Raw genomic sequence first — 25,480 nt, forward strand, 5'->3', positions numbered from 1 at the left:
TGACATGAAAGAAGATTTGGAATTGAAAGATATATGGAGAGTGCATAACCCAAAAGAATTGGACTTTACTTTTTTTTCAGATAGACAGATCCTTCCCTAGGATTGATTTTATTCTACTTACGGCTGACTTACTTTTAAAAACAAAGAAAACAAAGATATTTCCGAGGACTTTAACTGACCATAGCCCGGTACGGATAGAAATAGAAATGGGAAAGAATGAGAGAAGATCGTGGAGAGTAAATGAAAACTTGTTTAGTTATGAAAAGAATGTAAATGAACTTAAAAAACAAATGAAGGAATTTTTTGAAATGAACTTGAATAAGGGTACCCCTATTGAAATTGTTTGGGATGCGAGTAAGGCGTATATGCGGGGGGTACTGATCCATATGAATTCTAGACATAAATTAAATCGACAAAGAAAAAGATTAGAATTGGAAGGAGAGATAAAGAAAAAAGAACAGTTGCTCATAAAAAATCCAACAGATGAAAAATTACAAGGAATTATAAAACTTTTGAAAGACCAATTTCAAATGCTCACAGCGGAACAAGCAGCAACTAATTTACAATTTGTGAAACATAATACATTTTGCAACACTAATAAGCCGGGCAGGTGGTTAGCTTACACACTGAGGAAACAACAGAGCACTCGGACTATTGGCAGTATTGAGTATGGAGGGAAGGAAGTTTTTCAACAAAGACTAATTAAAGAAGCCTTCTTAGATTATTATACCAAATTATATGCTAAAAATGATATACAGAATGAACTTATAAATAAATATCTAGAAGAAAGGAGAGTTATGAAAATTTCTAGTGATCAAAAGGAAAGAATGAGTTTACAATAACAGCTGAGGAGATTATCGCTGCTATTAAACAACTGAAAACAGCTAAAGCTCCAGGAACGGATGGTTTAACTGCGTTGTATTATAAAACTTTACAAGTAGAAATGATCAAACATCTTAAAGACTTATTTTGTAGCATACAACAAGGGGGTAAAATACCCCCTTCATGGAAAGCAGCTTTTGTTTCTCTGATACCGAAAGAGGAAGCAGGTTCTACAAAACCGGAAAATTTTAGACCAATATCTCTCCTGAATACGGATTATAAAATTTTTGCAAAAGTATTAGCCAACAGATTAATGCCAGTTATTCAAGAGGTGATTCATCGTGATCAAGCAGGATTTATAGAAGGCAGATACATGAAGGACAATGTGAGGCAAATTATAGATTTATTGGAATATCTTGAGAAGAATAAACAGATCTCTGCAGTGCTGGTGTTTTTGAATGCGGAGAAGGCCTTTGATCGAGTGAACTGGAACTTTCTATTAAAGACTTTAAGAAAGATGGACTTTGGGGAGCAGTTTGTGCAGGCGGTTTCAGCAATTTATCAAGAGCAAACGGCACAAATTATCATCAATGGAAGCTTAACCACAAACTTTAGTATAGAAAAAGGCACAAGACAAGATTGTCCATTATCCCCGTTGTTGTTTATTCTAACTCTAGAAGTCTTGTTGAATACAATACGGGACTCGAGCACTTTGAATGGAATAGTTATAAGGCAAGAGGACTACAGAACAAGGGCATTTGCAGATGATCTGGTTCTTACCCTAACACGGCTGATGGAATCAATAATTCAGATGAAAGACATTACAGAAGAATATGGTATGGTATCAGGATTTAGACTGAATCAGAAAAAAACCAAGATGATAGTTAAAAATATGACAGTTGATCAAAAGAAGGAACTTGAAAGGAAGGCAGGCTTTGAAATAGTACCAAAGGTGAGATATCTAGGAGTTCAAGTTGCAGATTCAAATATAAAACTGTTCCAAAACAATTATGAGGTGTTGTGGCGAAAGGTACAAAAGGATATGGAAACTTGGAAAAAACTGCAGCTGTCCCTACTTGGAAGAATAGCAGCAGTTAAAATGAATGTTCTACCTAGATTTTTATTCTTGTTTCAAATGATTCCGGTGCTTAAAAGTGATAAACAGTTGATGGAATGGCAAAAAGGAGTGAATAAGTTTGTTTGGAATGAGAAAAAGCCAAGAGTGAAATTGAAAATTATGCAAGATGTTCGTGAAAGGGGTGGTCTTAAACTTCCAAACCTGCGACTGTACTACGAAGCAGCAGCGTTGACACAAGCAAGTGATTGGTTTAGAAGGATAAAGACTGGAACATTGAATATAGAGAGTTATGATCTTGAATTTGGTTGGCATGCATATTTATTCTATGAAAATAAAGTGGATAAGTATTCAACAGTCATATGCTTAGAAACTCCTTGATGAGAGTATGGAAGAAGCACCGGTTCAAATGGGATTATAAAATACCGTTGTGGTTGGATCTTGGTCATATTATACGGAATATAAATATAAAGTCACTCGGGGTGGGGGTTATACAAAGAAGTACTTTTTAATGATGGGGGCAGATGGCAACTAAAGACATTAAACACACTGTTGGAAGAAGGGATTAATTTAACTTGGTTACAGTATAATCAACTTCAACTGAGATGGAGAGAAGATCAAAAAACTGGTTTAATGTTGCATGAAGAAGAATTGGTTAGACAGATAAAAGAGAAAGGCCCAATACATATCAAGAGGGTTTATAATGTTTTGTTAGAAAGAGACTCAGAAAATTAATTGGTTAAAGATTGTATGATAAAATGGGCGCAAAATTTTGCAGAACCAGTTATGATGGAAACGTGGGAAAAAATATGGGTTCAGAATGTTAAATTTACACAGTCGCAGAACTTGAGGGAAAATTTTTATAAAATGTTTTATAGGTGGCATTTAGATCCTAAGAAATTGTCATGCATGTATCCTAATGTTCAACCAAAATGCTGGAGATGTGATTGTTTGGATGCTACATATTATCATATATGGTGGACTTGCAAGAAAGTGAAGGCTTTCTGGATAAAAATTTGGTGGGTTATGCAAAATGTTCTGAAGAAAAAAGTCCAATTTTCTCCTCAATTGTTTTTATTGGGTATAGTTAAGAGTTTTTCAATGGGTGAAACAAAATTGATATTGTACATGGTGACAGCAGCTAGGTTACTGATTGGTCAATATTGGAAAAGGGATGTTTTGCCTACTATTGAAGAATGGACTTTGAAGGTGGCCAGTTTTGCAGAAATGGAGAAGATATCAGTATACTTAAAAGACCGGACTCAAGAGACTTATGTATGGGAGTGGAAGAAATGGATAGATTATGGGCAGAATAAATACCAAACTAGGAAGTACCAGATAAATAAGTTGAATGTTGTGTAGAAATGTATAGTATATAGGGGGGAGAATAGAAGGGTGGTAAAGTACGATATAATATGATGTGGATTTGGATTTCACCTTGGGGAAGTCATGGGAGGAGAGGAGGGTTAGGGAAGGTTAGGGAGGGAAAGGGGGGGAAATGGGAAAATTTGTATTTGTAAAACTTTTTCAATTAAAAAAACAAAAACAAAAACAGAGGTGGCAGAGGGCTGTAGGAGGCCATTGCGGCAGAAAATGGAGCCCACAAGTGCAGCCCTCCCAAGCTCCATTTTCACTGGTAGAGGTACCGTGGGCTGGTCCTTCACTATTTCCAGAGCAGCCTTACATGCCAGATCTAAACAGCCTTCCGACTTCCGGCGGTGACATCAACGTGTTAGGGACGAGGGAACGGGTCTCTGCTCTCGAAATCCCTAATATCCTTGATTTGAGCACCTATTTAGGTGCTATTGACCTTGGAGAGGTCGATAGAAGAAAAGGGAATTTCCAAGGACCTCGGAGAGGACAACAATCCCTCCGAAGGTTCAGGAAAACCCCCTTAACTCTGATCGAGGAATTACCAGCCATTTCGGCTGGCCTGAAACACTGACAGCTGTTTAGAGGGAAGTGAAAATCGTAAAAAGGAAGCATCGGTGGAAACAGAAAGAGTGAACGAAGGAAGAATTGAAAAGGTACACTTACAGTTTCAAATTGCTTAAAGAAAGGGGGAGGAAGAACTCTCTAAGTAAGAGATAAGAAAGAGAGGCGGTGATTGAAAAACGGAGCGGAGGGGGAATCCATTTTGACAGTGACTGTGCATAATTGGACAGCTGGGAAAATTGGAAGAAATCCAAGGGAAAGCTGGTCGTTGGAAAACCGGGACGACATTTAGAATTTTGCAGTAAGACCCTGTGAGAAGTGAAAGTTTCAGGAATTTGGAGAATACTTGATGGGAGGACTATTATACTCAGAAAAGAAAAGACGGGGAAGCCCTGATGATTTGAAGCAGAGAGAATAGGACTTATAATGCTTTTTCTTCTTGGACTGCCCTGGTTTTGGCTTTCTTGATAATACTTAAACACTTGGATAATTGGATAACAAGATAATTGGACAATTGAACTAAGATATTCAGATAGGCGGACGTGTCACAATTTCAGCAGACACTCAATGTGTATTGGACATAACAAGGAAAGACGGAGCGATCGCGAAGTGTATTGGATTTACAACATTGCCTTTCTCTTTTTCTCTTATTCCCTTTTTTCTTTTTGAAGAATTTTTTTTTCCTTTTTTCTCTTTTTGAAGATTTAAATTTGGAACTTTGGAATATCTGGATAATATTTAGACACTTGGAAACACTGATATCTCGGGAGGAAGTTGCTTTGGATTTTAACCGGATACTCAACGTAAAGAATTTTGGGACACAGGACATTTAAAAAGAAGGAGGAGAACGTGACGAATGTTGGATTTATAGTACTTTTTTCTTAATTCCCTTTTTCTTTTGAATGACTGGATTTTGGAATATTTGAAAGATACTTAACTACTTGGATAATTAGAGAACAGGACTGGACTAGTGGATGTTTAATTTAAATTGGAAAACAGAGCAGAATAAAAGAGGAGAGTGGCTTAAAAGAAGAAAATTCAAAAGAGTTAAGAACTTGTAACTAAAATTGTTTATCACTACTGATCAAGAAGTAACATATATATACATATCGTTCTGAAAAATTTATTCTTATATATGATTGCATAGTCTAACCTTATAGCCATTAAGTGAAATATTGGTCTGTTAGTCTGTATTTATATATTTAGATATAAAGATTTATATTATAGGACATTATATTTAGTAGATCTACATAAATTATATTTATATATTTATATTAGATACTTTAGAAATTAATAGTAAATGAGATTTGTTTAATAGTATAAGAGATTTAATAATTACTTAATTATTTAACATTAACGATAAGTAACTGATGAATTGCTAGAATACTATACTTTTCCCTCAATCCCTCCTTTTTAACCTTCCTTATTACTGTCTCATAATATTGAAGAGTATAGAAAGAATATTGAAAGGTGAAAGATAATTCTGGGTGCAAATTTAAGAAATAGACTTATAAATATTGACTAGTATAGGAAATTCTGGGAAATAATAAAACAAAAAATACCAATGGCAACTACTAGCACAGCAATAACAACTAAATCAAGTAAGAAAATACTTTCGAGCCATATGATACTGATGGCTTCTCCGGCCCAACATAAATCAGTTGAAGTTACAGAAAAAGATAAGACAAGCCCTGCTCTTAGTATGCAAAATATTCATTCTGCATTAGCAATGATTCAGGAAGGGATGAACAGAATGCAGGAAACGATGGCCCACAATCATGAGGAGAGAAGGAAATATCATGAAGAACTGAGGTTAGATGTGGGTGAAATAAAAGACAATATTAAAAATATGGACGAGAAGATGGAAAAAATCCAACAAAACATAGCAGAAAATGAGCAGAGGATCCAAAAGGTGGAAGAAAAAATAGAGTACACGACTAACAGAATGGAAAGGATGGTACAAGATCAAGGGGTGTTTAACAAGGAAACAGAGGATGCATTAACTTATCTTGAAATGGAGAAGGCTTCTTTTTATTTACGATTCCAAAATGTAGAAGAGCAAAAAGAGGAAGACTTAGGCGAAATAATGGTGGAAATATTGGCAAAGGCAACTCAAAGGGATAAGGAAGAACTACGAACCGGAATAGACAAAATATACAGAGTTCATATGAACTACACAAGAAGGAACAAACTACCCAAAGAAATCCACATCAGATTTACGAAGAAATCAATTAAAGAAGAGATTTACAGGAAAATAAGGGAAGAGACAACTATGTATAAAGGAAGAGAAATTTTAACTCTCAAACAAATACCAAGAAGAACAAGAGACCAAAGAAGAAATTATAATTTCCTAACTACACAGTTGAATAAATTTAAAATAAAGTTTCGCTGGTTACTACCGGAAGGCCTACTCATCTCCTAGGAGGAAAGAAAGTATAGGATTGACAATTTAGAAAAAGCTCAAGACTTTTTTGAACAACACTTCATATGTGAAGAGGAACAGGAGAGAAGGGAAGAAACGGAACCCAGAAGTCAAGAGGTACAGTGAATAGAATAATCCTAAACTGGATTAGAGAATGGATTGGCCTAAAAAACAAGAGAACACTATATCTAGAGGGATTTGATTTGAATAGAGGCTGGCATGCTTTTTTGTGGGAAGGCACAGACAAGAAACATGAGTACTTTCAGTGACACATTATAAGAGGTTCACTATATAAAATGTGGCAAGAAATCAGAAAGCAACATTACACCAAAATCCCGCTATGGCTATTGACTATGGAAGCCTTAATCTACCCAAATACCATAGAAATAGAAAAGATGAGGAGTTACCAAAAATTACTGAATAGTGAAGGCAACTTATATACGAGACAAGAATTGGAAAATCAGGGTATAGTTATCAAATGGTGGCCTTACTTTCAAACAGAGTCAAGATACATAGCAGACCAGACACAATATGGATTTCAAACTGAACCAAATGAATTGGACAAGATATTAAAAAGTATGGATGAGAAAATGATAACTAAAATTTACAGATTGTTCTGTCCCCGTACCACACACACACACACCCGCAGACGGCCCGGAGTTAATAAGCCACACGACAAAACTCTTTGATGATAAAGCTGGCAGCAACCCAGTGGCTAGCTGCCAATTCAGACTTTACTCACACAAAACAAAGATTAGACTGCAGCATTCCGATAAAACAGGCAGAGTGTCAATAATACCAGGATTAGATCAAATGCAGTCCGATAAAGCAGGCAAAGTCCAGTAATGCAGAGATCATGGAGTATTTCCAGTTTTCTGCTCGTCACAAACTGAACCGGCCACCACACCCACATTTATACCCTGTGGGGTGTGGTCCAGTGACTCAGCTAATCTCTGGCACGCCTTCCCCTCTGCTGTGCACGCTTCTCCCTGCGCCTCTGTTGAGGGTCCAGCCAGCACTTATCTTCCTCGTCGCTGTCCACCTGTGGCTGCGGGGACGTGCTTGGCTCTGAGCCTATCGTTTGGCCTTCGGTGTCCTCCGGAGGCATTGCCAGAGAGGAGGGTCCTGGAGAGGGAGGCCTTGCCAACTCCTCCCCCTCACTCTCAGAGTCTGCATCTGTCGATAGCCCAGGCTCAGGCAATGGAGCCACAACACAGATACTTAATAAAATATAAATTAGAGGAGGAAACGGTGAAAGAAAATATGATAACCTGGGCAAGAAATATAGGACACAACATAGAATTGGACAAATGGGACAAATTATGGAAAGAGAACTATAAACTGACAATGTCAATACTGTATAAAGAAAACCTTTACAAGATGTTCTACAGATGGCACCTCCCACCGGCACGTTTGGCTAAAATGTTTCCAAATTTGTCCCCAATGCTCTGGAAATGCAAGTCACAAAAAGGGTCATATTATCACCTCTGGTGGTCTTGTAGAAGGGTGCAACATTACTGGCAAGAAATCAAGACAATGATTGAAGAAATAATCAAACAGAAGATCGAAATGAAACCGGAGTTCTTCTTATTTGGAATGATCACACCACAATATACTAAAGAGATAAAATATCTTATTATTCATATTTTGACAACGGCACGTATAGCGTACGCTCAAAACTGGAAATCCGAACAATTACCAACAGAAGAAAAAATAATTGTGAAAATAACAGAATGTGCAGAAATGGACAGACTTACAAAGGAATTACAAGAGAAAGATGATACCAATTACTATTTAGTCTGGCAAAGATGGTACTCCTGGGTAGAGGGAAAGATAGGACTAATAAAATAATGTTTTTTAAAAAGTTAGAAGGATTTCTATAAAGTTATATAAATGTAATTGATATATTCATACAGAACAAAATCTAAAAATAGAGTATAAAGACATAGATATGCATAAATGTGTAAATGTGTAAATATAAATATGTACAGTGAAAAATAGGTGAAATAGAAAACAACCACTGATGCAACAGCTTCCAGAAGTCAGTCAGTGGACTGAGTTAGTGTTGGTTTGTTTTTGTGGGTTTTTGCCTCTTTTGTATTGTCTTAATGTATTCATGTCTTTATGTATTTTTGTTACATGTTTTTGTTTAACTTATAAAACCTTAATAAAAAAAATTTTAACAAAGAAAAAGAAAAACATCCTAAAAGGAGGAACAATTTTAGAGTTGATCTAGTGAACCGGAGAAGCTCAAGTTTCCTCTTCACTGATTGCTTTAACACAAAGATCCAGCAGCCATTACTTAAAGAAGCTTTAACTGGAATTTCGGCAGGCAGGAGGGGTTGTACTAGATGGCCTCAGGGACTCCTTCAAATTTATGAACATAAAATTCCAAAATGCTAATCGCAAATTCATAAGGACTGGAATTTATTTAAAAATGCATACATACTTTGTAAAATTAACACCTTCTTAATATCAAAATGTATATGTCACGGTACCCATTCTATGAAAAATTATCCACAAGTGATTGGGTTAGTCAAACGTGTTGGCCTTTTGAAGCACAAAACGGTTGAAATGGTTCCCTGCCTCCTTTGTATTCCTTCTCCAAAGAAAATAAGTTTCATGGATCTTTGTCGGGACTCCATACCTGCCACGGCTTCAGCCTTCGAGTCCCCAGCCTCTCTTCTCCCTCTTTCCTTCTCCTCTTGAATATGGAGGAATAAGCAGCATTCAAGGCATGGGCCATAATATTCATCATAGCATAAACATATCGGTTATACTGGTTCCACATCCTGCTCCTTTCCACTTTGGTGTTCAGGGGGGATGTCTGAGTGCATCTTGTCCGGCCTTTGACAGAAATGTTGTCTTTTGAAAAAGAACACCGAAAAGACTGATTGGTGAACTGTGGTTCCAGAAAGAAATTTGGTTCGAAGGAACCATCATTTGGCATTTTTTTCCACTGAAAACTGTAGTTCCAAACACTATGGACATATTTGAGAAACGTGGGTCTTCCTATTTGCATTTCCCCATAGCCTGCATATAGCCAGATTTTTCCTTCAATGGGTTCTGGCAAACCTTGAAGTGTTGAATGAAAAAGAAGAATTCTGTCCGAAAGCGAAAAATATTCTGCAAAGTGAACATAGACATTGACTTGTTTCCACTTGGAGATGGCATCCCTGAGGGCTGCTGTACGTGCAGGGGTTGATAAAAGTTGTGATATAACAATACAAATCCCATTCCTGACAAGCAGAGGTGTCAAAGTCCTCATGAAGTTCACTCCATTGTCTGTGTCTGAAGCAAAGAGACCAATCAAAGACCATCCAAAATGGAGGAGCAGTTGGACAATTCCTGGATAGAGAATCACTAATTTGGGGAGCGTCTGGTAGAAATAAGGGAATTGTCTTTTATCATTCAGAGCTTCTGCAGCAATTGAACAGACCTGGGTAAAAATATGAAGAATGCTGTATTTGGAGGTCAGTTATTGGCTTTCAGTAAATCCAACTCAACCAACTGATGTCAGTTTTTAAAAACTAAAACTTTTCAGCTTGCTTTATTAATAAGTATTAATAAGATTTATGGAGACAACAAACCTTTATTTCCCCTGACTGACATATTCTGTGATTACACGCAGGGGTGGTACTTTCCCTACTGGTTCGCAAATATGAGCGCACATGCCACTTCAGCACATGCACACGGCCTCAAAAGCATGCCTAAATAGGACTTCATACAGCCAGGGCAGGCCCACTCATGATTTCCACTATTGGTTCACCTGAACCAGTCCAAACCGGCTGAATACCACCTCTGATTACACAGTTCATGACAAAGCAATTGTCAACAATGGATTATCTGTGCCTTCTTATTCTCAAATAATAAGATTCCTTCTTATTCTTTGTTCTCCTTCATCTTTCCACTCTGAACTTTATTCAAGAGCAACAAGATATTGTTTTTAGCCATAATATCTATTAGATGAATCTATTATTTATTTGTGTAGAAGAACCTGCAAATTGCAGATCCCACAGATTGGGATATTTCTTGAATCATTCAGCCAATTAAAAACTGCTTTCCAGGAGCTTTGTTGCTCTTCAAGTCCTTTGTGTTGAATTTGATCATGGACTGATTAGGGTAAAAAATAGTTGACATATTGATTGATATGCTTGTACTTTTTAAATGAATTGGATTAATTAATGGGAGTGGTCAGTGTAAGTCCAAAAACATATCTTTCTTATAAGCTTTAGGTAATATAAGCCATTGGGATTCTTTTCGCAAATCAGGAATGTAAACATCATTGAAAATATTATTTGGGCTAAGCTGATAAAGAAAATGAAAGCTTTCCATCAGTGCTTCCTTTTCTACAGAAGACCATTTGGTTGGACACAAAGCCCCTCCTCACCTTCACAAGTGTGCAAGAGAAGCCCCCAAAGCAATGGGGATGTTGTCATGAAATTATATGGCTGCTTGGGTGCCACACACACACACACACACACAATATCAATCCCATCCCTAGACAACACACCTAGAGTGGCCATGGAAAAAAACAGTTCTTGAATTCACATGACGTATTGCTAAGGTCTTACAAATCCTTAGTAAGACCACACCTAGAATACTGCATCCAGTTTTGGTCACCATGTTACAAAAAAGATGTTGACACTTTGGAAAAAATGCAGAGAAGAGCAACTCAAATGATTAGAGACCTGGGGACTAAAACTTATGGTTTTATGAACAGTTGCAGGACTTGGGTATGGCTAGTCTAGAGAAAAGAAGGAGTAGGGCTGACATAATAGCAGTGTTCCAGTATTTGAGAAGTTGCTAGAAAGAAGAGTGGTCCAACTTATTTTCCAAAGCACCAGAAGGCAAGGCAAGAAACAATAGATAGAAATTAATCAAAGAGAGAATTTAGGAGAAACTTCCTAACAGTGAAAACAATTAAACAGTGGAACTGCTTTCCGAAGTTGTACATGCTTCTGGAAATCTTAATAATCTCACTGGAGATTTTAAAAAAGAGACTTGACAGCCAGTCGTCTGAAATGGTGTAGGGTCTCCTGCTTGGGAAGGGGATTGGACTAGCAGATCCCTTCCACCTCTATTCTGATTGATTGATTGAATTCCACAGAGGAGATATAGTTGGATGTATTGCTTACCCATCCGACCAATCCACCCAATTTACTAGATAGAGGGGTATAAATACAAACCTGTGGGATTTTGTAGGGGGCTATTAATGTTGATATCTGGATGGAGATCTCACTGCCAGTTGATTCAAAAAGAGCCAAATGGTTGTCCTTCTTTCCACAGCCGTAGTTGGGAACATTGGCTTCTCCTGTAGAGAGGATGTCCAGCAAGGCATCTGATGTGCCAAGAGTGCTGAAATAGTTGTCATGGATGTTGTAGCCAAGTGTGAGATTGTGCAGGAGCGGGGAATTCTTACTGACCATTTGAATAGCAAAAATATGGCGTAGGATTCTAGACTGATCAGAGGATGTTCTAGTGTAAAAAATGTTCATTTTAACATCATCACCACTACCATCATCAATCTTAAATTTTATATTTTTTAATATATCTTTGCTTGACTAGTGAAAATGAAGCATTGCACTTCTGAATGAGCAATAGATAAACTCCTGTAAAAATGATCACATTATTATCCATCCTTCCAAGGTTGGTAAAATGAGGAGCCAGATTGTTGGGGGCAATCTGCCAATTCTGTAAACCACTTAGAAAGGGCTTTAAAGCACTGTGAAGCGGTATAGAAGTCTACGTGCTATTGCTATGGACACCCAACAATAAAAATGTCATCAAAAAAAAAAAAAAAAAGCTCAAATTGCCCAAGGAGCTGCTGATCCAGTTCTACAAAGGAATTATTGAGTTTGTCACCTGCACCTCTATAACTGTCTGGTTTGGTTCTGCAACCCAATGAGACAGACACAGACTTCAGAGGGTAATTAGAACTGCAGAAAAAATAATGGCTACCAACCTGCCTTCCATTGAGGACCTGTATACTGCACGAGTCAAAAAGAGGGCTGGGAAAATAGTTACAAAACCCTCACATCCTGGACATAAACTGTTTCAAATCCTATCCTCAAAACAACAATATAGAGCACTGCACAACAGAACAACTAGACTCAAGAACAGTTTTTTCCCAAACACCATCACTCTGCTAAACAAATAATTCCCTCAAAACTGTCAAACTATTCACTAAGTCTGCATGACTATTAATCTTCTCATCATTCCTATCACCCATCTCCTCCCACTTATGACTGTATGACTGTAACCTTGTTGCTGGTATCCTTACGATTTATATTGGCTGTTTCCTAATATGATTTGATTGCTTATTTGTACCCTATGACTATTATTGTGTTATACCTTATGGTTCTTGATGAACATATCTTTTTTTTATGTACACTGAGAGCGTATGCACCAAAGAGAAATTCCTTCCGTGTCCAATCACACTTGGCCAATAAAGAATTCTATTCTACTCTACTCTACTCTACTCTACTCTACTCTACTCTACTCTACTCTACTCTACTCTACTCTATTCTATTCTACTCTATTCTATCATCATCAACAGAACCAACAACATATTTGTTTTTCAATCTAATCCACTTTGTCTCTTGAAGCCTACAGAATCTTAAGCCAACACTGACTCCAAACCCAGAGACAAATGATACTCACCCATCTCCATTTAATTTTAATGAATGTTGGGGAGATGGAATTGATACAGCCCCCCTCCTGGGTTAAGAATCACAAATGCACCAATATTTGTAACAATACTAATTTTCATCTGGCCATTAACCAAAGTTCGAAATAAATGAATGATTAAAGTGGAATCACCATAGAAAGAAGAGGATGTTTCAAAAGTGGCTCAGAAACCAATTGTAAAAAAATAAGTCATCCTGTATTTCTATAAGGATCGGGAATAAATATCAATGAGTAGTTTTATTTGAAATGAGCCTGGCAGGGAGAAACCACAATAATCACTAATTTAAACAAAAGTCAGTACAGTATTCAAATCACGAATTCAAGACTGAACAGGGAGAGGAAAACAATTCTGTCCCATCTTTGGACTTGAGTCTTTTCCTCAAAATAAGACAAAGAAAGGATGGAAATCAACATGATTCAGGAAAGTAGATAGGAGATGTGCTGCAATATAGGAGCCAGTGGAATAAGGAGAACAAAATGAGAGTGTTCGAATTATAAACGGAGGGAATGCAACTGCATTATCCTGGATGACTTACGAGTGAAACTGATTAGAAGGCTCTGCATTGAAAGGCAGCGTTATATGCACCAGTTTTGATATACCAATGATTATGTTAATGAAATGGTCTCCTGGTCTGTAATAACTCCATGGTTTTTTTGCACTCTGGTGCTCTAAACTCAGCGGGCATTTCATTCTCAGCTTTCCCGAGACAGGCTGGGACAACAGCAGCACCAAAAGCAGAAGCAGGAGGTCCATCATTCGTAGGGCTGAATCAATAACTTTCCTGTTTCTAAACAAGAACAGGAAGAATTAAAAGCCCTCTCATAAAAGCCAGTGACTTTCCTGATTCAGACAGAGACAAACCAAGCTTCACCTGGAAAAGAGAGAAAGGTACATTTAACAGCACAGCCCCTACCTGTCCTAAAATTCAGATAACACAGAGTGTGACCTAAAGCCTTTATCCTTTCCTTGAGGCAACCTCCCTCCATGTTGCTTCAGTCTGCTGTTTACATCAGTTACTGGAGAAGTAGAAGACATCTCAAAGAGCAGGATGGTGATAATTACAATGGGAAGCAACTTTTCCTCTGGGGATGATGAACTCCTTCCTTGGCTCCATTTGTAGAAAAGAAGACAGAGTACAGCATGTTACTGAAAAATTACAGATACGCCTCTGAGGGCAGGGTTCTGTGTTGGTTGTGGTCAGGACGCGTCCAGAAAATGATGCTGGAGGAAGACACAGTGTTGTTGTTGACTTCTGCTGCTCTTCAACATGGTCTCGGCTCAGGGATGGGTTCTAAATTTTTTGAACAGTTTTTTTCCCTCTAGTCATCAGCTGGGATTCAGGAGGCAGCAATAGATTGGGGGTGGGACCAAATAAAAGGTAAGAATAACTTGGGTGGGGGGTGGGAGGGCGGTGGGGGTTGTTCATTTATCCATCTCGGCACATTCCAAGATATATTTTTTTTTATTAATTCTTCATCTGTTGGTATATTTTCTTTTTTCCAATTCTGGGCATAAACCATACAAGCAGATGTTAAAATATGTAATATCAAATATTTTTTTTCTTTCATATTTTTTTCTGTAAAAATCCCTAATATGGCACAACTAATACACACTGGTGAAAAGAATAGGACTGCCGTTAATGTGGGGATAATACAGGGTCAGCTACATGAACATTGAAGGGCCCTCTTTATCACCTGATCATAAGAAAGAAATATCCTTGTTTAGAGATTTCACCAAGTCAGCTAAATTCCATTTTTGTTAACACATAACGTCTGAGAGACCAAGCTGTCACGCTTGCAAGGAAATCCATATGAAGCAAGAGTCACTTATTAACCAAATCAGCCATTAACCTACGCATCAGCAATCACAGAATTAATAAAGGATATTTAGCTAAAATGATCTCATGTGCTAGAAATTAATGTAGGAATTTAGTAATATAGAAAACTGATGAAAGTATCAATCATCACCTAACAAATCTATGTTAACCATATATGGAAAGCTGCTGTGCTCACATCAAATCCTTTGTCATGTTAAAGTATAAAAACAATTGTATCAGAGCTCTTCTTGGCTCAGAATTGCAGATACAAATCTGATTCTGAAACTGCACAATAAACTGTCTCTGGCTGACTAGGAATGTTGTTTGGCCTCATCATTCCATAACACCGTACATCAAAATATCTCAGAAACCCCCCAAACCTATTAAGCCACATGGCATCACTGTAGCACACAAACCAAGTTAAGACCTGCAAAATATCCTAAGTAAACCAAAAGATGCAGCAGCCCCAGAAGAAAAAAACAGGAGTCATCTACAACATACAATGTAAGGACTGCAACAGCCACTATGTAGCACAAACAGGCAGAAGACTAGCAAAACACATCCATGAAGACCAACCATCAGTCAGAAGACCCTTTGATAGAACACAGAGCTTTCCTGACTTTTGCAAGCGTGCATCAGAAGCCCCCAAAGCAATGGGAATGGTACAGTGGTGCGTTTCAAAATTTTTACTACCGGTTTTTTGGGCATGGCTCGGTGGGCGGGGCAGTGGAAGGATACTGTAAAATCTCCATTCCCACCCCACTCCAGGGGAAGGTTACTGCAAAATCCCCATTTCCTCCTGATCAGCTGGGACTTGGGAGGCAGAGAATAGATGGGGGCGTGGCCAGTCTGAATTTTCGCTACCAGTTCTCCAGAACTGGTCAGAACCTTCTGAAACCCACCTCTGAAATGGTATCGTAAGTCTATAGACCCCTCCCCACAGTGTACCCCAATCCATAGCCATTACACGAATAAAGGCCATGGTGAGAAGCAGCTCTTAATTTTGAATAGACAAAAGGAAGTCAGAATCTCTCACTCACCCACCACCTCCCCATTCACTTTACCAGATAGAGAAACACACACACAAACCTGCGGGACGTTGTAGGTGCCTACTAATGTTGACATCTGAATGGAGGTTTCCCTCTTAGCTGGGTTTACAACAGCCAGAAGGTTGTCCTTCCTTCCACAGCTGTTGTGAGTTTTCCGCGGGCCGCCCATGAGGTCAATATTGAGAAAAGACACGGACACGAGTTTTCTCGGGATGAGACGACCCAGATCTGACTCCGGGAGCCTCTTTTATTGTACACAAACAAAGGCAGGAGGGGTTTGTTAGCTTAAGCCAATAATATATTACAGCATTTCTCATGTAATGCATACATAAGTACAAGTAATACATGGAAGCAATGCCCAAATTTGGGAAGATCTACAATTCTAGCTGCTAGTGAATTGTTGCAGCCCTTATCTATGAGTTGTTGCAACCTTTATCTAGTTTTTCGCATACGCGGTACAGCATGATTCTCTCATGCCTGCGCGTAGCTCCTGAGCATGTTACAACATCTCCTACTTTTTGTTTTAATTTTTTAAACAACAGGGTTAGCTGTGTTGTTATTATGATGTTCTCTTTATGCCTGGGAAACATGCCTATCATCATAGCAAACAAAGCAGGAATACATTGGATAACATACAGAAATAAGCAAAGCAATGATCATGAGTACAGTAGACAATATGTTCTTCAGCCATCCGGTTTCTGCAAATGTTTGTAGCTCACCCATCCTTTTATTATGGTGAACAAAGTTAGTGGAAAAGTGGCCAGGAGATGTCAAGCGAGGTAGGCCATCAAGTTTCTGAGTTGTATTCCAGTTATACATTTCCACAAATCGCTCGCACAAATTGTAAATCCATCCGGATCCAGGCACCCAAGAAAACCACATCAGGAGTTTGTAACCTCTGAGTTATTCTGGAAGCCCTATCCTGTAAGTCCCAAGCACCTTCTCTGACCACACCTGATTTGTTCCTCCAGTTCCAGAAGGGCTGTGGTTTCACTTATCAGGACGTCCTTCCTATTGGAGGGAATAAAACCTTTGCACATTTGCAGAAGGGAGGGGAGACATTGGATACAGCAACAAAGCAAAACAAGCAGTACAATTATAGATACAATAGTTGGCATAATTGATTTCAACCAAGAACCATCCGGGAGCCATGACCAAAGAGCAGCCCAGATGTCAATGGCGCCAGATCAATTGGATGATAAGGGATTGTTTTTGATCAAGTTTTCCATATGTTCTATGGTGTGAGTGATGTTATACTGATAATCAGATACATAGGTACAACAACGTGAATGCATGAGGGCACAATCGCCTCCTTTAACTACCAGCACAATATCTAAGGCATATCAGTTTTGTAAGACCACCTCCCTGATTTCAACCAGTTCTTTGTTCATCAGCTTCAGCACCTTGATAGTCTCGTTGAACATATGTACTGTCCAGTTATTTAATAAATGAAGATCCCGATAGTTCATTGCCACCCGAGATTGGGCAAGATGCCTCTGGATATCTGAGTTTTTAATGAGCCACCCAGTGTCAGTGGTGGGTGTGGTTTGGGAAATAGGAGTAGTGGAGTTTGTCCGATTAGCAGCTATTTGAATGTCTTTTATTACTGTCCCATCATGATTGAATGTAGAGGCTGCTGACATGAAGGATCATGAGATGTAGGGGCAACAGATGCAAGATCGTGACTTAATTCCAGAATCCGTGATATATAGTCTCCTTTATGCAATTGTTACAGAGGCCCATTGTTCTTATTCACTCCCCCCTCAGCTGGAAATGTCAATATGGGAACCTTAGGTGTTGGAGTAGACTTAGGTAGAAAGTAAGGACCTTGTGCATAGACAATGCGTTTTTGACGGGAGCGTACTTGACTTGAAGTGTATGTATGTGGGGATTTGATGTTCCTTACATGGTCACTTGAGAGTCCCAAAGCTAACAATGTCCAAGGCCATAAACAAATCATAGTCACTTATACGTGTGAAACAAAATTACTAGCAAAATTAGAAAAACAATTCTACTAACATTAGTATGTGTAAGAAAGTGTTAAAATGTATATGTACAATGTGAAGGCAGTTTCCACCTGATGAATCTTTCGCTGTGCGCAGGGGACTAGCTTCCGGTGTAGTCCTGCAAAGCTGATGGTCATCACCGTGCGTTGAGTGTCTGTTGCCAGGAGGACTCAGCAAGGCTGTTTTCTCCTTAAATCTCAGCACGAGGGGTTTCTCCTTCTTTTTGTTGTAAATGAAATGGTCTTACGTGTCTTCTGGGGATCCAAATGATGCGATCATTGTCCTGGACAGCAGCGTATCCATGGCCCCAGGTAATAAGGTCAGCAGGCCCTCTCCATGCAGGATCAGGTAGTTGGCGGAAATAAACCTTCAGTTTTGGGGTAGCTGATGGAGAAGCAGAAAAATGACGGGTCGCAGCCGATGTGGGAGGCTGTCCAGTCAGGTTAAGAAAGTTCAAAGTATATAAGCAAGGATTGAGTTTGTTTTGCATGGCTGGGAGGCCGAGGCATTTTTCCTCTTTCAATTTATAAGCCAAATTTGTGTGTGATGGACCACTTGTTACAAAAGTCTGCAAAGGCAGTACTGGTGTATGCAGGTCCATTGTCAGTTTTAAGTTCAATTGGGCGTCCCATCGATGCAGAAGTCCGAATACAATGATTTATTACATGTTTGGTTGCTTTTCCCCTTTGTGGGGATGCCATGATAAATCCAGAATAGGTATCAATGGTCACATGCAGGTAGTTCCATGGTTTAAAGGAGTCGTACCTTGTGACGTCCATTTGCCAAATTTCACAAGCTTTGAGACCTCTAGAGTTTACACCCATAGGGATAGAATGAGCTTGTTGACTACAGGTAGGACATTGTTGTATGATGGCAGTCGCTTCGGCTGCCGTGAGACCAAATTGCTTCGCTAATGCTTTTTTATTTTGATGGAAATCTCTGTCTCCGCCACCCACAATATCTATAACCTTCCAATAAACAAATCTCCTTATAACACTATACATTCAAATCCTTTTCCCACTGCCATTCTGACTTCCAAGCCAGCTCAAGTCTGTGCAAACCAACTTACCTAAATGTCTTTTCTTACATGCAACCACTTTCTCTTACTTCCAAAAGTCAACTTTCTGTTTTCCTTCACTAACTCTCTCTTCCCTCCCCACTTCTGGGTTAAAACCCTCAAAGCCATACCCTTACATTCCCTGTAACACTGGTTCTTTGCATACCAGTCTTCATACAAATAGCACAATTATCTATTCACAGCCTACAATATCCTCAACTCTTCAGGTGTTATCTTCTTTCATTAATTAAATGTCCTAAGTATTTTACCTCTCTGTCTACATATTGTAACTTCTAACGCATCTCTGTGATAATTCCTAAAAATGGCAACAGTTTTTGCTGCTGACAAACAAACAAACAAATAAACAACAGACAAACAAAGAACAAACGTGCCATATGCAAAATGCACACAGACATAAAAACATTAAGGAGTATTTTGAGTCAATACTCTGAAATAGAATTGGGTATAAAAGTATTTAAAACGTCAAAAATTTGCATTCTGAGCCAAGACAGTGCTCTGCAAAGGCAGGTATCAGATATCACCCTTTCACTCCGCCTTTCTCAGGCTGGTTCTCTGAGAGAAAAAAAATGGTGAAGAGAACAAAAACTCATAGCCCCCCTCTTGTGCCTCTCACCTCCCAGGGAAAAAAAGGAGGGGGTGAGAGAAAGGAAAAAACTTTTTAAAACGGACGAGCCTCCCTCCTCCTGGGAGGACAGGAAGAGAAAGGAAAAAAAAATGCTTATACACAAAATTACATTTCATGCAATCCAATAAATGACTTCATACACACCCATTCACATCTGTACTGCAATCAGACCTTTCGTATAAACCACTTTCACATAAAAAATTTCATTTAATGCGTCCTCCATGCAAATCAGTCATTAAAATTATTTCAATGAACTAGCTTATCCCCAAAACAGTGGAAAAAATTTCAGGCAGCAGTTTTAATCACAAAAGGTGATATTGGGCCCATAACCATTGCCTGTTTTTCCAAAGCCTTAAATTCAAGCCCAGTCAATTTGCTGGCCAGCCAAGCATATCAATTCCACACACTATCATTATAGATGCACATCAACAAAATATTTTTAACAGAAATCACTTCAAGTTGATCAGTTCAAATTATCTGAGTCTTCCCATTTAGACAGGTTTTAATTTTATTACCTGCTAAACCCCGGGTGGGAAGAACAATAAACAATTTATTTTTTTCAGCCTGAGAAACATACTGAGAGTCAGAGATCAGATTAAAAGGTTGTTGAGAAAAAGTGTGAAAGCTAAGATAGAAAAGTAAAAGTCAGATTTTGAGATAGAAAGAATAATATTTATTAAATCAGTTCCATTTCTTCGACAGGCTGGAATACGCCCCAAGGTTATAATTTCAGCAATGGCTTGAATAAAGGGTAAAACATTTTTAGATGGTAATGAGACAAATAAAGCCATTCAATGCAATATACTTTTTGCTGTTCTAAAGCAGCCAATACTCCTGTGGGTAGCTTACTAGTAGGAAATATTAACAAACTGACAATTTCTATGAGGGATCCAATCTACAAACTGAATACTCAAGATGTTAATTAAATCTCCTGGCTTTTTTTTTTTCCTTTAGTCAATAACTCAAATAATGGGCTAAGTAAATGCATAGGTAAAAAAAATATGAGCGGACCCAATTAATAGTACCCAGTAATTGTTGCAAATTTACTAAGGAAATAACTTTTGGTAACTTTATACAAGGGAAAGCCGGAACAGAAAGAAATTGCACATACAGATAAGGAGTGTACAGCTGTATTTTTTCTGGGGCAATGTGCAATTCATTTACACATAAATCATTTTGTATTTCAAAAAGCCAATTAGGTTGTTTTCTTGAGGTTTGCTGCCTGGTGATAAAGCAGTGCTAACAAATTGGTTTTATACAATGTTTCTATATCCTGACACACTTGAATCATATCTGCCAAATCAAGATCTTTTCCCAGCCCAACAATTGCTCCTCGGCATTCAGAAGTGGCGTTCTTTGTAGCTTTTTTCCTTATGTTAGAGAAGGCTTGTTGACGCTTGCCAAAAACAGGCATTTTTCTGAAGGTTTGATAAGCACATTCAGAAGAAACTTGCAAAGTTGCAGCCGATAGGAATTTCTTCTATATTCCACACACACCCCTTTTTTTTGTCTAACTGTTTCTTTGAATTCTGCTTAGTGGGGGTGTTACCAGCTCCTTCAGAAGGAACTTATGATTCAATTAAAGATGGTTTTGAGGTGACAATTTTAACTTTATAATCAGGTGGAGGACTTGTAATTAATTGTTGCTCTTCCAAGGCATCAGAGCTATATTTTCTATTCCTTGATGACATTAATCTAAAAAGGAACCATTATCAGTGTCCTGAAGGCTCTTTTTTTTTTCATGCATAATTAAACACTCTATAGCCAATCTCCAGAGTGCCAGAATTTTTCCAGGGCTCGGGGAGGTTCGTGGAGGCATGTTCCTATATGCTTCCACACTTTCACTTTTAAAGAGCCCTTTTCCGGATAAGCCGGATAATGTTGCCAAATGTATTTTAGTACACTGATTAGATATTTTTTCGGGGGAATGGGAAGCAGCTTACCCGCCGCCTGGAATTACACTAGATAATTTGCAGATATCTCGAAGTTCATTGAGATGAATTGCCTGGTCCTTCGAGAAGCCCGATCCCATACTCACGATGTGGGAGGGTGCTCCGTTCACCGACGGCCGTCCCTGGGTGCGAGGCTATTCCCAGCCGGGGGTGAGATGGGTGGGCGACACAGATATCAATCACGTCGGGGTCACCAGATGTGAGTTTTCCGCGGGCCGCCCATGAGGTCAATATTGAGAAAAGACACGGACATGAGTTTTCTCGGGATGAGACGACCCAGATCTGACTCCGGGAGCCTCTTTTATTGTATACAAACAAAGGCAGGAGGGGTTTGTTAGCTTAAGCCAATAATATATTACAGCATGTCTCATGTAATGCATACGTAAGTACAAGTAATACATGGAAGCAATGCCCAAATTTGGGAAGATCTACAATTCTAGCTGCTAGTGAATTGTTGCAGCCCTTATCTATGAGTTGTTGCAACCTTTATCTAGTTTTTCGCATACGCGGTACAGCATGATTCTCTCATGCCTGCGCGTAGCTCCTGAGCATGTTACAACAGCTGTAGTTGGGAACATTGGCTTGTCCAGTAGAGAGCAGGTCCAGCAAGGCTTCTGAAGTGGCAAGAGTGTTGGCATAGTTGTCGTGGATGTTGTAGCCAAGTGTGAGATTGTGCAGAAACTGAGGGTTGTTGTTGACCACTTGAATGGCAAAAATCAGGATTAGCTGCTTAAAATAATTTGTCCTACTGTAAAAAAAAATGTTCATGTTATTACCATCATCATCAACAGAAACAACAAAATTATTTTTCAATTTAATCCTCTTTGTTTCCACAAGCCTACGCTATCTTTATGCCATTTCAGATCCAAAGCCGAAGCCAAAGGATAGCCTCCCATCAGCACATAATTTTAATGAGCATTGAGATGGAGACAGTCCTCAGCCACGGTTAAGAATCAGAAATGCACCATTATTTCTACCAATCCTAATATTCATCTGTCCAGTAACTTGTATTCAAAATCATGCAATCATTGAAGTGGGACCATCATATAATGAAGAGGACGCTTCGTTCACTTATGACTGTATGACTGTAACCTTGTTGCTGGTATCCTTACGATTTATATTGATATTGTTTCCTGATTGCTTATTTGTACCCTATGGCTCTCATTAAGTGTTGTATCTTATGATTCTTGATGAACGTATCTTTTCTTTTATGTACACTGAGAGCATATGCACCAAGACAAATTCCTTGTGTGTCCAGTCACACTTGGCCAATAAAAAATTCTATTCTATTCTATTCTATTCTATTCTATTCTATTCTATTCTATTCTATTCTATTCTATTCTATTCTATTCTATTCTATTCTATTCTATTCTATTCTATTCTATTCCATTCCATTCCATTCCATTCTATTCTATTCAAGTGACCCAGAAAAGGAACTGTAAAAAGAACTCATCCTCTATTTCCTCTAAGGATCAGACATTGAATGCTGTATCAGTGAATGGTTATATAAATATGAAAATGAGGTGGGTACAAGAATTTGCAACCCTTTCGGTCACTGCTTTAAACTTAGTATTCAAGTGGTGAAGTCAGTATTGAATGTGAATGGACAAATAATCTGGACGTTTCAGGTTTGATTTGCCTCATTTGAGTCTCTTCCACAATAGAAGACAAAAGAGGAAAGCCATGAAAATCAGAATGATTCAAGAATTTAGACAGGTCCTGCAACAGCAGTAAGGAGTAAGTGAAATAAAAAGAAGAGTGTTAGAACTGCAAATGGAGGGAACGCAACTCCATCGTGCCGAATAACTTAGGAGCGAGACTGACTTGAAGGAGCCATGTTGAAAGGCAACATTCTAGGCGATGAGGTTGTTTCAGTGGTGACTATACCAAAGAAATGGTCTCCTGGCCTGTAATAGTTCCATGGTGTTTCCCCATCCTGGTTCTCAAAATTCAGCGGGCATTTCATTCTAAGCTTCTCAGGACCTGCCTGAGAGACCAGCAGCATCAGAAGCAGATGAGCCATAATTTATAGGGCTGAATCAATCCCCTTTCTGTTTCTAAACATGAACAACAAGAAGAATAAGAAGGCCAAAATTTTGAAGAACCAGTGATGTTGGAAACATGGGAAAAAATTTGGGTTCAGAATGTTAAATTTACACAGTCGCAGAACCTGAGGGAAAATTTCTATAAAATGTTTTATAGATGGCATTTAGATCCCAAAAAGTTGTCATGTATGTACCCTAATGTTCAGCCAAAATGTTGGAGATGTGAATGTTTGGATGCTACGTATTATCATGTTTGGTGGACCTGTAGGAAAGTTAAGGCTTTTTGGATAAAAATTTGGTGGGTCATGCAGAATGTTTTGAAGAAAAAAATTCAATTCTCTCCACAATTGTTTTTATTGGGTATAGTTAAGGGTTTTACACGGGGTGAAATAAAATTGATATTGTATATGATAACAGCAGCAAGATTGTTGATAGGTAAATATTGGAAAAATGAAGCTTTGCCCACTATTGAGGAATGGACTTTGAAGATGGCCAGTTTTGCAGAGATGGCGAAGATTTCAGCATACTTAAAAGATTGTTCACAAGAGACTTATGAATGGGAATGGAAAAGGTGGATAGAATATGTTCAGAACAAATATCAAACTAGAAAGTATCAAATAGCTTTTATTTGAAAATAATGTATTAGAAATATTTTAATGTAATGAGCTAAAAAGAAAAACTATACAGGGGAGGGAGGGGTTCAAGTTTTTATATAAGTGTCATATTAAGGGTTTTTTTTTGTGTTTTTTTTTTACCAGTTATAGGGAAGTCTGGGGGGAGGGGAGGGTTAGGGAGGGTTAGGGAGGATGGGAAGTTTGGGGGGGTGGGGGGGAGGAAAAAGGGGTGAAAATGTAATTGTAAAACTTTTGCAATAAAAAAAAAAAGAATAAGAAGGCAAAGTGTTCTCACTTTCCTGATTCAGGCAAAGACAAACCAATCTTCACTTGGAAAGGAGAGAAAGATGCATTCAAGAGCACAATCTCTGCCTGTCCCAAAACTTGTGGCACAGAGAGCACGACTTGTGGCATTCATCCTTTTCTGATGCAAGAACTGTTTCATCTTTCTTCAATCTGATGTTTACATCAAAGGCAAGAAGGAGCAGAAGAACTCTCAAAGACCAGAATTGTGAAAATTATAGTGAGAAGAAACTTCTCCTCTTGGGATCTCGAACTTCTTCCAGGGCACCACGATGTAAAGGGACAGCTGCGAAATCTTAGTATCTTAGTGAAGAATCACAAGGTTCAGTGCTCTGTTATGGTTGTGGTCCTTCCTGTCCGGACATGTCCAGAAAGTGATGCTGGAGGAAGATAGTTCAATACCCAGATCATGACTTCTGCTGTCCTTCAGTGTGGGATCTTGTCTCCAGAGAGCACTGGAGACAATGTCAGCTACAGCTATGTGACATTCTAGGTTGGTGACCCCTAACTCTAGTGCCGTTGTAGGAAGTTAGCACCCACCCCTCTCCTACACAAATGAAATATTTTAGGAAATATTTCCTAAAATTTAGGGCAGAATATTTTCCCTAAAAGGAAGCAGAATCTCAGCCCCCCCCCACCTTTGTCAATGGGCATTAAGACCTGAGCCAGCTCATCTGCAACACAAAAGGCCAGGAAATAATAGGACCCATCTAGCAACAGAAACTCATCACATGGCACCAGGGGTGGGTTCTAAATTTTTTTACTACCGGTTCTGTGGGTGTGGCTTATTTTGTGGGCGTGGTTTTATGGTCATGTGACAATTCTTTAGGATTTAGCAGAGGTACTGGTCTATCAGGCTTTTAACTGCTTGCAGAGCTGTACTGGTCTACCCATTTGTTTTTGAAGGCACCGGTCTACCCATTTGTTTTTGGAGCACACTGGTCTACCACCACACTGCCATTTAACATTGATCAGCTGTAGGGTGGCCCTTTGAAGCCCCGTGGCAAGAGTTTAAACAGTTTTTTTTCCTTCTAGCCGATCAGCTGG

Source organism: Pituophis catenifer, unplaced genomic scaffold, assembly GCF_029215685.1.
Source record: "Pituophis catenifer annectens isolate HBS135680 unplaced genomic scaffold, rPitCat1.0.hap2 SCAF_2, whole genome shotgun sequence".
NCBI classification, from domain to species: Eukaryota; Metazoa; Chordata; class Lepidosauria; order Squamata; family Colubridae; genus Pituophis; species Pituophis catenifer.